The sequence below is a fragment of the Lycium barbarum genome, chromosome 1, assembly GCF_019175385.1.
Source record: "Lycium barbarum isolate Lr01 chromosome 1, ASM1917538v2, whole genome shotgun sequence".
Taxonomy (NCBI): Eukaryota; Viridiplantae; Streptophyta; class Magnoliopsida; order Solanales; family Solanaceae; genus Lycium; species Lycium barbarum.
Window position 1 is genome coordinate 144,071,938 of NC_083337.1, and position 12,792 is coordinate 144,084,729.

Here is a 12,792-nt window from a genome sequence, read left to right on the forward strand (position 1 = left end):
TAAATTTTGAAAAATTTATTAAAAAGTATATTTTTTTAAATCAGAAAAAACTATTTTTTTTAAATGTGGAAAACCCATTTTTTAAAAATAAATCTGGATTGGATTTTTTATTAAAAAATCTGAAACTTTTTAAATCTTGAAAACTAAGAAACCCATTATTTTTTTTTAATCTGGAAAATTGATTATTTTTTTTAATTTAGAAACCTGGACTTTTAAACAATATGGAAAACTAAATAAACCATTTTTCTAAAAAAGAATCTGGAAAATTGAATTTTTGATTAAAAATTTGGGATACTAATTTTTTTAAGAATAAAGTTGGAAACTGATAATTTTTTTCTAGATTTAAAAACTAATCTAATTTTTCGGGATTTTTTGTTTTAAATGGGTTTTTCACATTTTAAAAAAAAATTAGTTTTTCCAATTCTTTTTTTAAGAAGTGTCTTAAAAGAATCATGAAAATCTGAATTTTTTGGTACACTTTTAAAAAAATATCAAGTTTTAATTTTTTTTAATTCATTTTTTACAGATATTTTAATTAAAACCATAGTTTTTCAGTTTTTTTTTAAATCAAATTTTCCAGGTTTAAAATAAATATTTTGTTGTTCCAGATTTTTTATATAAAAAAAAATATCGGTTTTACATTTTTTTTTCAAGACAATTATCTATGTGGAGGACACATAGTATGAAAATGCCATATGGCGTTTATATTTTACATGTGGAGGGCCACATAAGCCTTTTATTATAGCTGGACCGCGACTGACTACACTCACTCCGGGTCATGAGCTCAGGGGTGTAATAAAACCCATTTAGCCGAGTTTAGGGGTGTCTTGAAGTCCATCAATAGTTTGGGGACTGAAGTTGCAAAACGTGTCAAGTTCAGAGTGCTTTAGCCACTTAAGCCTTATTATTATTATCATCAAGACCAGTTGGTGTTGGATTAGCTGCCAGAGTAGCAGTCGGAATAATTGCTGGAGCGATTGTAGAAGTCAGTGTTGGAGCAAGTGGTGGAATTGAATATGTCCTTGTCCTTTTTAATGGGACATCATCTTCAGTTTCTTCCCCATCGATCTCCACAACATCTTCAGAGGAAGCCTCATTTCCTGTAGCAAGCTCATCCATTGCTGAAGCAGTCTCGGTGAGAGTGAGAGTAATTGCCTTCGACTTTCTCTGCATCTTCCTCTTTGAAGCCGAAGGAGACGATGCTGCAGCAAAAGGTTTAGCAGTCCTTTTCTTCGGGACTGGAGCTTGAGCAATTAGGAGAATAGAAGTGTTCGGATCTAATTCAGGGTCATTCATGACCCTTGGAATAGAAGATCTCTTCGGAAGACTTAATAAGTAAAAGAAAATTAAGGTAAAAAAAGGAAAGGAAAAGCAGCAAGAAAGGAAATAAATTCTTCCGAATATTCTTCCAGTCCAAACTAACCGTGATTGGTGGCCTTCCATCGATCTTTGGAAATAACCTTCCAAGAGAGATCGGCTTTGGTTGAAACAAACAAAATAGCCTGAACCCACTCGTGCAGATTCGAGATGGTTGTGGGAGTCCAGGCAGTAGCTGTAGAGAAGTCAAAGGTTAAAAAAAAGTAATAATATATATAAGGCAGTTACTTACGAGATAAGTTCCATGCCTCCGGAAAGGGCATGTGAGTCGCCGAAATGATCTTGGCAGTTGGGACTGCTATGAAGCGTTACGTCCAGCCCTGGTCATAATCTTCATTGAAGCTGGAACTAATGGGATTTTTTCTCCGTTTCAGAAGTCGGATTATTTCCCCATGAAAAAATGTGAGAGTATGCAAACGGATCAAATGACCCAAAGTAAAAGGAAGCTCAACCTCCGTGGTCAAACAACGAAGGCATGCAATTAGCCTCCACACGGACGGACCAACTTATGCTAGGCACACATTGTAGGTGCAGCACAAGTCCAAAATTATGGGGTCAATTAGAGGATTGAGTTTGAGAGTGAAAGGGTAAGTATATACATTGGTCGGAAAGTGAGGATGGATTCATTGTCCGATGGGAAAATAATTTGGGAAATTATCTTCCCAAAATTCAATTGAGGAGCAGCAGTAGAGTCATCTTTCGGTGGCATTTCCCAGCCACAGTCCTCCCAGACTTGTTTCTCAAAGCCAGGAGTAATAGAAGAAGGATAGGCTTCTACCGCTGCCCATCGATCACCTTTTGTGTTTGTTGTGCTAACTGCAAAGTCTTTAGAAAAGTTGAAGGATGAAGGGAGCATATTGAAGGCTCTGGGTTCTGAAGCTCCGCCGGCACCGGCAGCCATTGACGGAAAAGAAGGATGGGAAAAGCTTCTTGCCGAAGTAGAAGCGACGTTCATGCTTTTCTTAGTACTTTTTTTCATAGTGTCAACTCAGGGAAAAAGTTCCGATAAAAGTGGTGGTCGGAAAGATGGTTGTGATAGGAGCTGATTGGAAAACTTTGAAGAAGTTTTGGAGAGCTAAAAATTTGAAGTTGAAGGTAAAATAATGAAAGCAAAAATGGTGGAGAATTTTTTATAATGGAGGTTGTCGTCAATACGGTGACGCTTCGGGAACTCGCACCGCTTCAATTTGTCAATCAAAAATCGACACGTGTTCAGAGTCACAGTGTGACGACAAGACGTGCGTCAGAATATGGAGAAGTGGAGACGTTTTGTTTTTTCCCACTTAATTTGAAAGTTATTATTTTTTGAAAAAAGTGTAACTTCTCTCGATTTGTTATTGATTCAACATAATTAGTTCCGAAGAATTTGTACATAGCAAATCATAATCGGATAAAAATTAAAAAAAATGGATACATACATTCGAAAAGGAAGTTTGACAGCAAGATATATGATAAAGTCGTAAATAGACTCAAATCAATTACCGAAGTTAATTAAAGATTTCGGTTAAAATAACCGGGCAAAACATGATTGGGAATTAAAACAACTATCCATAAAAGTTTTAAGGCAATAAAGGGAAAGATCTAAAGCCTATAAAGCATTATTAACTGTCTTGGATGTCCCGAAATCTTTCTCCTTCGTCCTAAAAGCTCTGAAATCATCAATATCTTTAAGGGCCATTTCAGCCGCTTCCGCATCAGTCATCGCTTCGAGGAGTCATGAGAGAAGATCGAATCTAGGGCACTATCTTCTTTGAAGGCATTCCTTCGCATTTCGAGTATGGCTAAATCACGGCAGAACGTGATTTCTTACACCGAACCTTGAAACAATCACGGGAAATTTCTACACTAACAAGATGTTCACGAACGCTAGATATATTTTCTTCCAACTTGGTGTTCTTGTTTTGTATACCCATGTAGGAAGTGGTCAGTGCTTGTAAGAAATTCTCTCGTTCTCTTAGAGAACCAATTACGTCATTTAAATCCAATGTCAAGGAGGCTTGAAGGGAATCGAAATCCCGGAGGTCGGACCTCAATCTTTCGTTGTCAATTTTAAGACGCTGCTTTTCCGCATAAAGATTTACTTCTTGTTGAGAGGAAGCAAAGGAACGGGAAACTTCTATGGCTGAAGTAGTGGCAGTATGGCCCTGTAATACAAAATGAGGGAATGAAAAAAAAATAGTAGGAAGAAATTTAAGAAGAAAGTATTTGGGTAATATGTACCTGAAGGAAAACATCCTCCAGTTGAGTCAAAGATGACTCTAACTTGGCGGCAAAAGATTTAGGATGGGCTGATGACCCCAAAGAGGCAGTTTCATCCTGCGGAATGGTGTTCTTCGAAGCCTACTCTTTGATTGGAGAAGTCGGGGCAGTTAAAGGTTGATTTGTAAGAGGAGCAAAATTCTCCTCGGATGGCTTCTCAATCACAGTATTGGGACTGTTTGGCGATGGATTATTAACTTCATTGGTTTGGTCATCCTCATCAAGTATAATTACTGAAGGATGAACACCTTGTTGAGTTTTAATCGGAACCTCTGAAAGCAGGCGCTGGGTACGGAGTCAAGAGACGATGTCTACGGGTGGAGCAAAAGCTTCTTTTTGCTTACACTTTCGACTAGAGGATGCAACATTCTCCGCAGCAACATCTCGAGAAAGAACCTTTTTGGAAGTTGGCTTCTTCACAGGAAGTCTCATATGAAAGATATAGTTATAAAGAAATTAAAGGTGCTAAAAACCTACAAAAATATTTGGACTTACCGTGATTTTTGCCTTTCCACCACTCAGAGCTCATACTCCTCCAAGAGCGGGTTATGTTGTTAGAAGTATCAAGTAATGCAACAACCCATTCGAAAATCTTTATCACAAGTTCCGGTTCGACTGAAATCGCTGCAAAAAAAATTAGTTTGTTGAGTTAAGGGCAGTGTTAAATACATTAAAAAAGAAGAAGGAGGTTACATGCAGGAACTTACGAGCAGGATTCCATGAAAGGGATTAGATAAAGGACGGTGAAGCTGGTCTGTTCGGATCATGACGAACCGGTGTAACCAGCCTCGATCGTAATCATCCTATGGATCGATCAAACTGTGCCTAACTCGGGGATATAAGTGCACTAATTCACCTCAGATAACATGAGGGACGTACAAGTAAATGAGGTGGCCCAGAGTGAAAGAAACATTGGTTATGTTAGCCAAGAGTTGAATGCAATAAACTAATCTCTAAACCTGTGGTGCAATTTGCCCAATGCAAACCTTGTATCGGCGGCAAAAATCCTCTAAAATTTGGGGAATGGGGAAAGAGAACCCTATGGTGAACGGATAGGTGTATGTCATAGAGAAACCTTCTACATGGTGGTTCATCCGCATCCCATCGTCAACATTGATGATATCAATATCAGAGCCAAAATTGCAATCTCGTCGTAATATGGGAATTGTTTCAACATCTATGAACGACTCAATCTCGTCAACGGATTTCAGGTGGGTTGAAATGTGACAATCATTATTATATTTGAATCCAACAGGAAGAATGTCGGCAACAAGAATTCAAGTTCCTCTTTCGGCTTGGAGGAATTCATCGGAGCTTTATCTGAATGGCGGTCAGGAGAGGCAAAATTTTCAGGAAATTGAGTTAACAATGGAAGAGAAGATGTGGTTAAAAAGTTGAGTTTTGACGGAAGAAGAAAAGGTTAGGAATTGTAACTTAAGGCTGGCTGAAGAAGGAAAGAAGATGAGTGATGGTAGGCTATGATTTCTTGCCTTATATACATTCAAATCGAGAAGTTGAAGAGTTGGGAGTTTAAACGGCATCAATTTCCAAGACAAAGCAAATCAACTTTATGGCCAGTGTAATGATTGACCGCCGATGTCGTGCAGAAGTACATTAAAGCCAATTTCAACGGCTACCTTTTTAGTTAGATAAACCAGACGGTTCGTGTTCCCGCCATTGAATGGTTTCGGTAACATTTAAAATCCATTCCCCGGAGTCTATACTTTCCACCCAAAATTTGGTTGGGGGGGGGGGGGGGGGGGGGGGGGCTATCTGTATACATGATGAAGCATAGCTTGACACGTGTAGCATCAGAAGCAAGACATGTGGCGGCACAGGTGGAAACAGTATGGGAAATCTTTACGAGGACTTCAATTTCGACCGAAGTAATCAATTGAAACGGGGTTGCAACGGGTTATCATTAGATTGGGTCATTGAATGAGGATAATATGTTTTGGAGCCGTTACGTAATCGGATCAGATCCGAGGCAAGCGTTACGATTAGCATTCAGTAAGCATTTATGGCTCATTATTAGTCATAATTGGTAGATAATCACAACCAAACAGCTGATTCTTGTACTATAAATAAGAGCACAACATTCATGTTAAGGGCATCTGATTCTGAGAGTACAACAATCACTACATTTTATGCTTAAGCAATACAACATATTTACTTTGTTCTCTATAATCTTTTGCTCCTAATCCATAGTTCTCTTCAAGGCTAAGTGATCATCTGGAGTTATCTTCATCGTAAGGATTTCCTCCGAGCTCATTCGGCCCAGGCTTATTTCTTGTCTTATATTTACTTGATTTCATTCTCTATTGACCTTTTGGGGGGTAAACAGTAATATTCTTGTGGATGAACATTAATCATATTTTTACTAACTTATAAATCTTGATGTTAAAATGATTAAATAGCTACATAGGTGAATAACTAAATTAAAAGGGAAACTTTCAGAGACCTCCCCTCATGTGTTGTTTCGTTTCACTGACCTCCCCTCACGTTTGTAATATTACGGCTACCTCCCTTATTTTAACTTTTTTGTAACAACTCTTTTATTCTATTAATTACTAATGAAAAATAACATTCATGGACTGATTTGCCCTCCCTAAGATTATGTTCTTTGGATTAATTATTATTTTATTAATATCTCATTTCCGGTAAACTGAAAACAAAAATATGCCAAAGTGCTCTTCAGTCTTCTTAGCAAGGGTTCTCTTTTCCTATTCCCCTTCAACCCTCTCCGGTGTTCTCATCATATTTTCTGCAAAAAAATAATTATTTTTTACTGACTGTGTCTTCAACAAATAAAGGTAATTTACTTGTAATCTTTTTTGTAAGTAAGTATGTCAAGTACTCTTCATGTTTTTGCTTCTAGGAATTAAGTAGTATTCTGATGGACTGGATTTGACGAATTGGGAATAAGAGGTAAAGGTTTCTATATTGCTTCATCATTTTAAAGACAATTTTTTTTTTTATCAAAAACTTATCTAACAAGTGTTGTTGGATTTTGCTTGCAATAAGATAATTATTTTTAATATAGAAAATTTAGTTTCAGAATTTTTCTATATTTTCTTAATCAATCACAAAGTAGTTGGCAAGATACTTTATCTAAAAAGTTAAAACATGACGAAACAAAAAAGCTCAAACGTTAAGAACGTGTTGGTGAACATCTCATGATATCCATTCCTAAGAAATAACTTTTTAAAGGTGAATTCATAAATTAATAATTAATCAAAAAAGCATGATCTTATGGAGGACAAATCAGTCCACATATGTTATGTTTTATTAATAATAAATAAAATAAAGGAGTTGTTACATAAAAAGATAAAATAAGGGAGGTAGTCGTCAGAGGCGGCTATAGGATTTGAAGGTGGCGGGTGCCACAATTTTCTTCAATGTACATTTTATTAGGAATGTGTATTTGGGTCGGGTCCATCTCTTTTTAGATTATTCAGGTCAACTTAATAAGCTTTTTTTTATTTGCAAATATGAAATTACATCTCAAAAATCAAGAAACGAACATAATTAGCATCTTAAACAAGGAATCACACCCATTAACAACAGAAGTAAAATCAACATTTTCACAAATGGACTTGCATCTCTTATGTATATTAAAAAATGAATTTGCATAAGTAAAATAATATCTTCAATAAGGGAATTACACAAATCAAAATAAGAAAAATAATTTTTAAAAAAACTCTTCAATAGGTAAATACACCCCATAAATAAACGTAGAATTAGATAAATTACAAGTTCTCAAAAATAAATCATAAATTTCTTGTTTTTTCTAAGCAGTGCTTACGAAATTTCCATCACATTTAAGTAGTAAAGTGATTTAAATTGAATTTAACAACTATAGAATAACATAAAAATTTATAATACACTCCCTCCGTCCATTTTTATTTGTCCATTATACTAAAAATATGTGTCCACTTTTACTTGTAAGTTATATAGTTTGAAAAAACAAGACATAATTTACCATTTTATACCTATTTTTACCCTTAGTGTTAAGCACTCCAATTCATTTCTCATTTTATTTATTGCTTATTAAGAGTGTCTCAAGTCAAATATAGACAAGTAAACATGGACGGAGGGAGTAATAAACAAAAAAAATTATTAAAAAAATTAAAAAAATTGATCTCAATCCAAAATTCCCATTGAGACCCAACTTTTCGATTTAAATACTCACTGATTTGATATTAAGATAAATGCTTAATTTAAGGGATTTTGAAGTTTCTATTTGTGTGTTCTCGCTAGAGATTACAGATAAAATGATAGAAAACAGGAAAAACAATATAAATAATAAAAAGATAAATAGAAAATTGGGAGAGCCAAAAAGGGAATTACTGGTACAAAAGAAGTAAAAAGCACAAAGAAAAACGGGAGTCGAAAAATGTTCAAGATAGAAAATATTTAACCTAATTTAAGCAAATTACAACATAAGTATATAAAAAAATATTAATTAGGGGGTGTCATGCCACCCTCACCGTAAAGGGTGGATCCGCTCCTGATAGTCGTAATATTGCAAACATGAGGGGATGTCAGTGATACGAAGCAAAACGTGAGGGGATGTCAGTGATACGAAGCAAAACGTGAGGGGAGGTTTCTGAAATTTTCCCAAATTAAAATTATCTAATGGAATTACTTTATTTTATAAGGACACAAATATGTCGTCTGGTTGTAAAAAATACATTAATACTTGTTTGTAGATGGTACAAATTATAACCTTTACACAGTTTATGCTTTTGCTATCAGTTGTCATCCCGCTTTGAACACAACTAAAGTAGACCAATATTATAGAATTAAGTAAAATTGAGCCCTTTAAATTTTAAATTATGAAGTCATGTTTTTAACAGACATATTGAATATTAGCATTCAAACGTTTATTTGGCCTTACCTCTATTGCAGGTAATATCTCTAATGCAATAATAACAACACTGCTTTTGAGTACGTTAAATCCTCATAAGAATTAACGAATTCTTCAAGAAACACAAATTAGATTATGCCAAAACTGAGGTAAACACAACACCAATATATTGTGACCCAACACTAGAAGAAAAATATATAGGTCGGGCAAAAGAATTTGAAAATGAGATTATTGGCTTTTATAAAGATCAAATTTCTCTTTCCAACGTTAGCATCCTCACCAGGCAATTCCTCAATTTATTTTATAAACTTCTCAACATTAGTAGCAAGCCCATTCCTAATTAGCTTGTACGACTCATAGGTTTTAGCATTCTCAGCAAAATCATAAATCAAACAAAATCTTCTTGTCTTTTATCCTCAAAATAAGGTATGAAACATGAAGAAAAATAGCACATGGATCCTTAACATCACTCAATATGAAGAGCATCAACGATGACTTATTTCTATTAATCAATTGTGTCTTGGACAAAGAGTGAGGCAGAAAATACACCCACAACAGCACCAATAACGAGAGAGTTTTGTGGCCATTAGTATTCCTATTTGAAATATATTCTCAACTCAAACGGTTCAAGAATGTAGTTGAGTTATATTCATTAATAAATAGCACAGTTAGAATTAATTAATTGTACATACGTTGTGCCTGTAGAGTTACTTCAATTCGTGCAAAGTTGTAAGTAGTATTGAAAGTTGAAAAAAAACAAAAAAACACCAAAATACTCCCTCCATCTCAAAATAAGTGTCATCTTAGCAAAAATCATGTCCATTAAAAAATGAATAATGACAATGTGTAGTTCACAAGTACCCCTATTTATTAGATATTTTTTTAGAATTGAGTAATATTAAATATGACTGCTTCTTTAATGCTAAGAGCATAGTTGGAAACACATGCCGATTTTTTACTTGAATTCCTAAGGTAACATTTATCTTGGGTCAAATCTTTTTTGCTAAGGTAACGCTTATTCTGGGACGGAGGGAATATTAAATAAGCTTTCTATAAATGCAATAAGTATTGGAATATGAAAGCAATTCCAACGCATTGAATAGGTAGTAGTACATGAGAGTTGCATCCAGTCATATTTGTGTCCATTTATTTTATTTTAATGGGCAAAGGTGCAAATATACCCCTCAATTTTGTAATTTAGAGCAAATATATCCCTCCTTACAAAAGTGGTGTATATATACTCCTGCCGTTACAAAATGGTGCAAATATATCCCTGCCGTTATAAAATGGTGCAAATATACCCTTCTCACTGACAGGAGTTTTTTTTTTTTTAAATCATTTAGGTCATTTTTTAATTAGCAAAAATGTCATGTGACTTTAAGAAAAGTCTATCTATTTTTTTTTAGTAGACATATTTTTCTAAATCCATGGTAATTTTTTCCTGGTGTGTCGGGTATGGTTCGTTTAAAAAAATATATCCATGACTTTAAAAAAAATAAGTCTACCCATTTTTTTAAACATACCCGACCCATCGGAAAAAAATTACTATGTGACTTTAGAAAAGTATGTCTGTTAAAAAAAATGGCTAATTTTTTTTAAAGTCACATGGCATTCTTTTTAATTAAAAAATAACCTAAATGATTTTTTTTAAAGAAAAACCCGTCAGCGAAAAGAGTATATTTGCACCATTTTGTAACGATAGAGGTATGTTTGCACCATTTTGTAACGATAAGAGCATATATACGAGTCTCCATATATACACCAATATGTAACGAGAGATATATCTACTCTAAATCACGAAGTTGAGGGATATACTTGCACCTTTGCCCAATTTTAATAGTTGAATATTATCATTTGATGAAAGGTAAATGAACTTTTAGTACCAAAATTTTTAACAGTGTAAGTGTTTAATTGAAGGGCATATGGTCACTCACCTAGGTAATTTGGTAATTCAATTTTGACATTTTGAAGTTCCCACTTTAGAATGGGAGATCGCCAAGAAAGGTCAGAATATTTCAGTCTAAGAGGGGCTTGAGAGATAAAATCCTTATATTAGTAGTAACAGAAAACAAATACAGCTTCCAGTAATATGAGTTTCTCCACCAATTATTGAGGAGACATTTCATGCAACATAAATTTGTCTTCGACAATCAGAAAAAGTAGTACAAAAGAAAAAGGGATGTTCAGTAACGTAGCCTCTTCAGCAGCAAGATTCAGCTGCAAGCATAGAGAACAAGTTAGAAGTTTAATGACTTTACATATTAAGACAATCTAATACTCTGTCTTTCTAGCAATTATTGTATAAGAAATTGCTTCTTATATGAAACATAAACGAGACAAATGCAATCTTCCTTCACATTAGAAAGCCAAGGAGGACCATATGGTTAGAGCAATCTTACTTTAGATGCCAAGTTTCACCATGCAACGATAAACTATAATAGAGCCTTGAGATCAGATGGTTAGGGTTCATTAACAAATGAGAAAAATAGATAAAAATCCCTACTCAACACAATCCAGTTACTTTGAGAGGTTTTTACATCATTGCTTTTATTGCTACAACTCAAGCTGGAAGTAGAAAAAATTATCCAAGGATTCTTTTTATCCCGCTTCAATGGGATAATATCATGACTGCCTTAAGTGGTCTAACTCATCACACTGCTCTCAGCATAACGCATAGTTTTAGGCCACATAAGATCATGACATTCCACTATACTGACTGAGGGTATAGCTGAACCAAAGTTTAATAGTACTGATTTGCAATTAACATTCCACTATACCTCCAACACATCTACAAATTATATTCAGGGCATTTAAAACCAATCAGCAAAGCATCCTCTAAGAGGGAACATTTTCGAGATTGGACGCCAGTTTGATGCAATAAGCCCATTAAAAGAGATCAAGCACACAAACCAAGTTGGTTCACAATTAGGTCCAGCAGCACCCCAAAGGCATAACTCATGTACATCAAAGCTTAAATTATGCAAGAGACGACCAAATAAAGTAAAATTGTTTTCACGCGGTTAGTATTTTTCTTCATTACTTCCCCATCAAAACATCTCCTGCTTTTTTTACAAGCATCATTTCCCACATTTTGCTTCTCTCCTTCCATATTTGATATGCTATGAACAATGGTATCATCTCCAATGTCTTCTTTGCTTCTTTTACCATTAGCACATCACTTTTTCATGACTGCTCCGAACAAGCTAGAAACATATTCCACATATCTTTCTCCGGTTCAAACAAGTAGTATTTCAAAGAATCCATCCCCTTTCTTTGGGTTGTCAGGAGTTAGGACGGCCTCGTTTACCATCGTCCACCTAAAGAAGCAATTTTTGGTGGAGCTTTTGTCCTCCAAAATTCTTTCAGAAATGTTACCACAGACATTTACCAGAGAAATTGCTGTCCATATCTCCCTTCTGCTGTAATTCATCTCTATTTTGTAGCAGAGGTAACTGGATCTGTATCACAACTTGGGAATTGCTCGTCACTTCAAACTCCCAGTCATTTAAGTCTCCTCTGAATTTACGTCCCACAGATTCTACCTGACTCAATCAGATTTTGTGGATTCTGTAAAGCTCACAATCAAGCCTTTGCAACTCACCGTTTAGCCTGTCTCTCGTTCTGTCTTTTAACCTGGAAATTTCCTTTGTTACTAAGCTCTGCATCCTATTCCACCAGGTTGCTGTTCTTAGCATGAGTTTGTAAGCTTTTTCCTCTACGTAACACCTAAAACTCCTAAAAATTTCCTACTCTAAAACTTTGCATTTGCTAGATTCTATTTTCACCTGTGTATTCACACATGCTATAGTTCGAGGGCACACATCCTTTACTTTGACCACTACTAACTCCTTGAATTAAAAAAAAAAACAAATTCTCTCCCTCGAACTCTGGTTCACTTCACATAATAGTATCTCACTTTTATCATCTATTTACAATCGGGAATGCAAACATAAATAACCTTTCTAAACTCAACAACAAAACTTTTCAAATTAACAGCTTGATATACATAGTCATCAATCCCTAAAAGCTAAATTTCAATTCATTAGCCAAACCCTTAGTTTCTTAAACATTTCATCCCACCCCTGTGCCCATAAGGTTATAGTACCTACAGGTCATAAGGTTATGATATCCCTGGATCTAGAGCATGATAAAAGGAGAAAAATATCAACCTCAAACTATTCGGTCTTTGCAAATTAAGGCAATGGAAAGTGCTAGAGCCTGAAGCCATGCTTGATTCTTTTTCATTACATTACACTCTTACACTCCCTGTAATGATCTATTACGTT

At 35.0% G+C, this 12,792-nt stretch overlaps 1 long non-coding RNA gene across 1 annotated transcript; it reads right to left on the bottom strand.

Moving 5' to 3' along the window:
- Positions 1 to 2,876: 2,876 nt before the first annotated feature.
- Positions 2,877 to 5,353, bottom strand: LOC132611757 (uncharacterized). Its single transcript, XR_009571711.1, has 3 exons — positions 4,344 to 5,353; positions 3,598 to 4,260; positions 2,877 to 3,521 (listed from the first exon to the last, which is right to left on the bottom strand). It is a non-coding gene; the product is annotated as an uncharacterized LOC132611757 (long non-coding RNA).
- Positions 5,354 to 12,792: the final 7,439 nt, after the last annotated feature.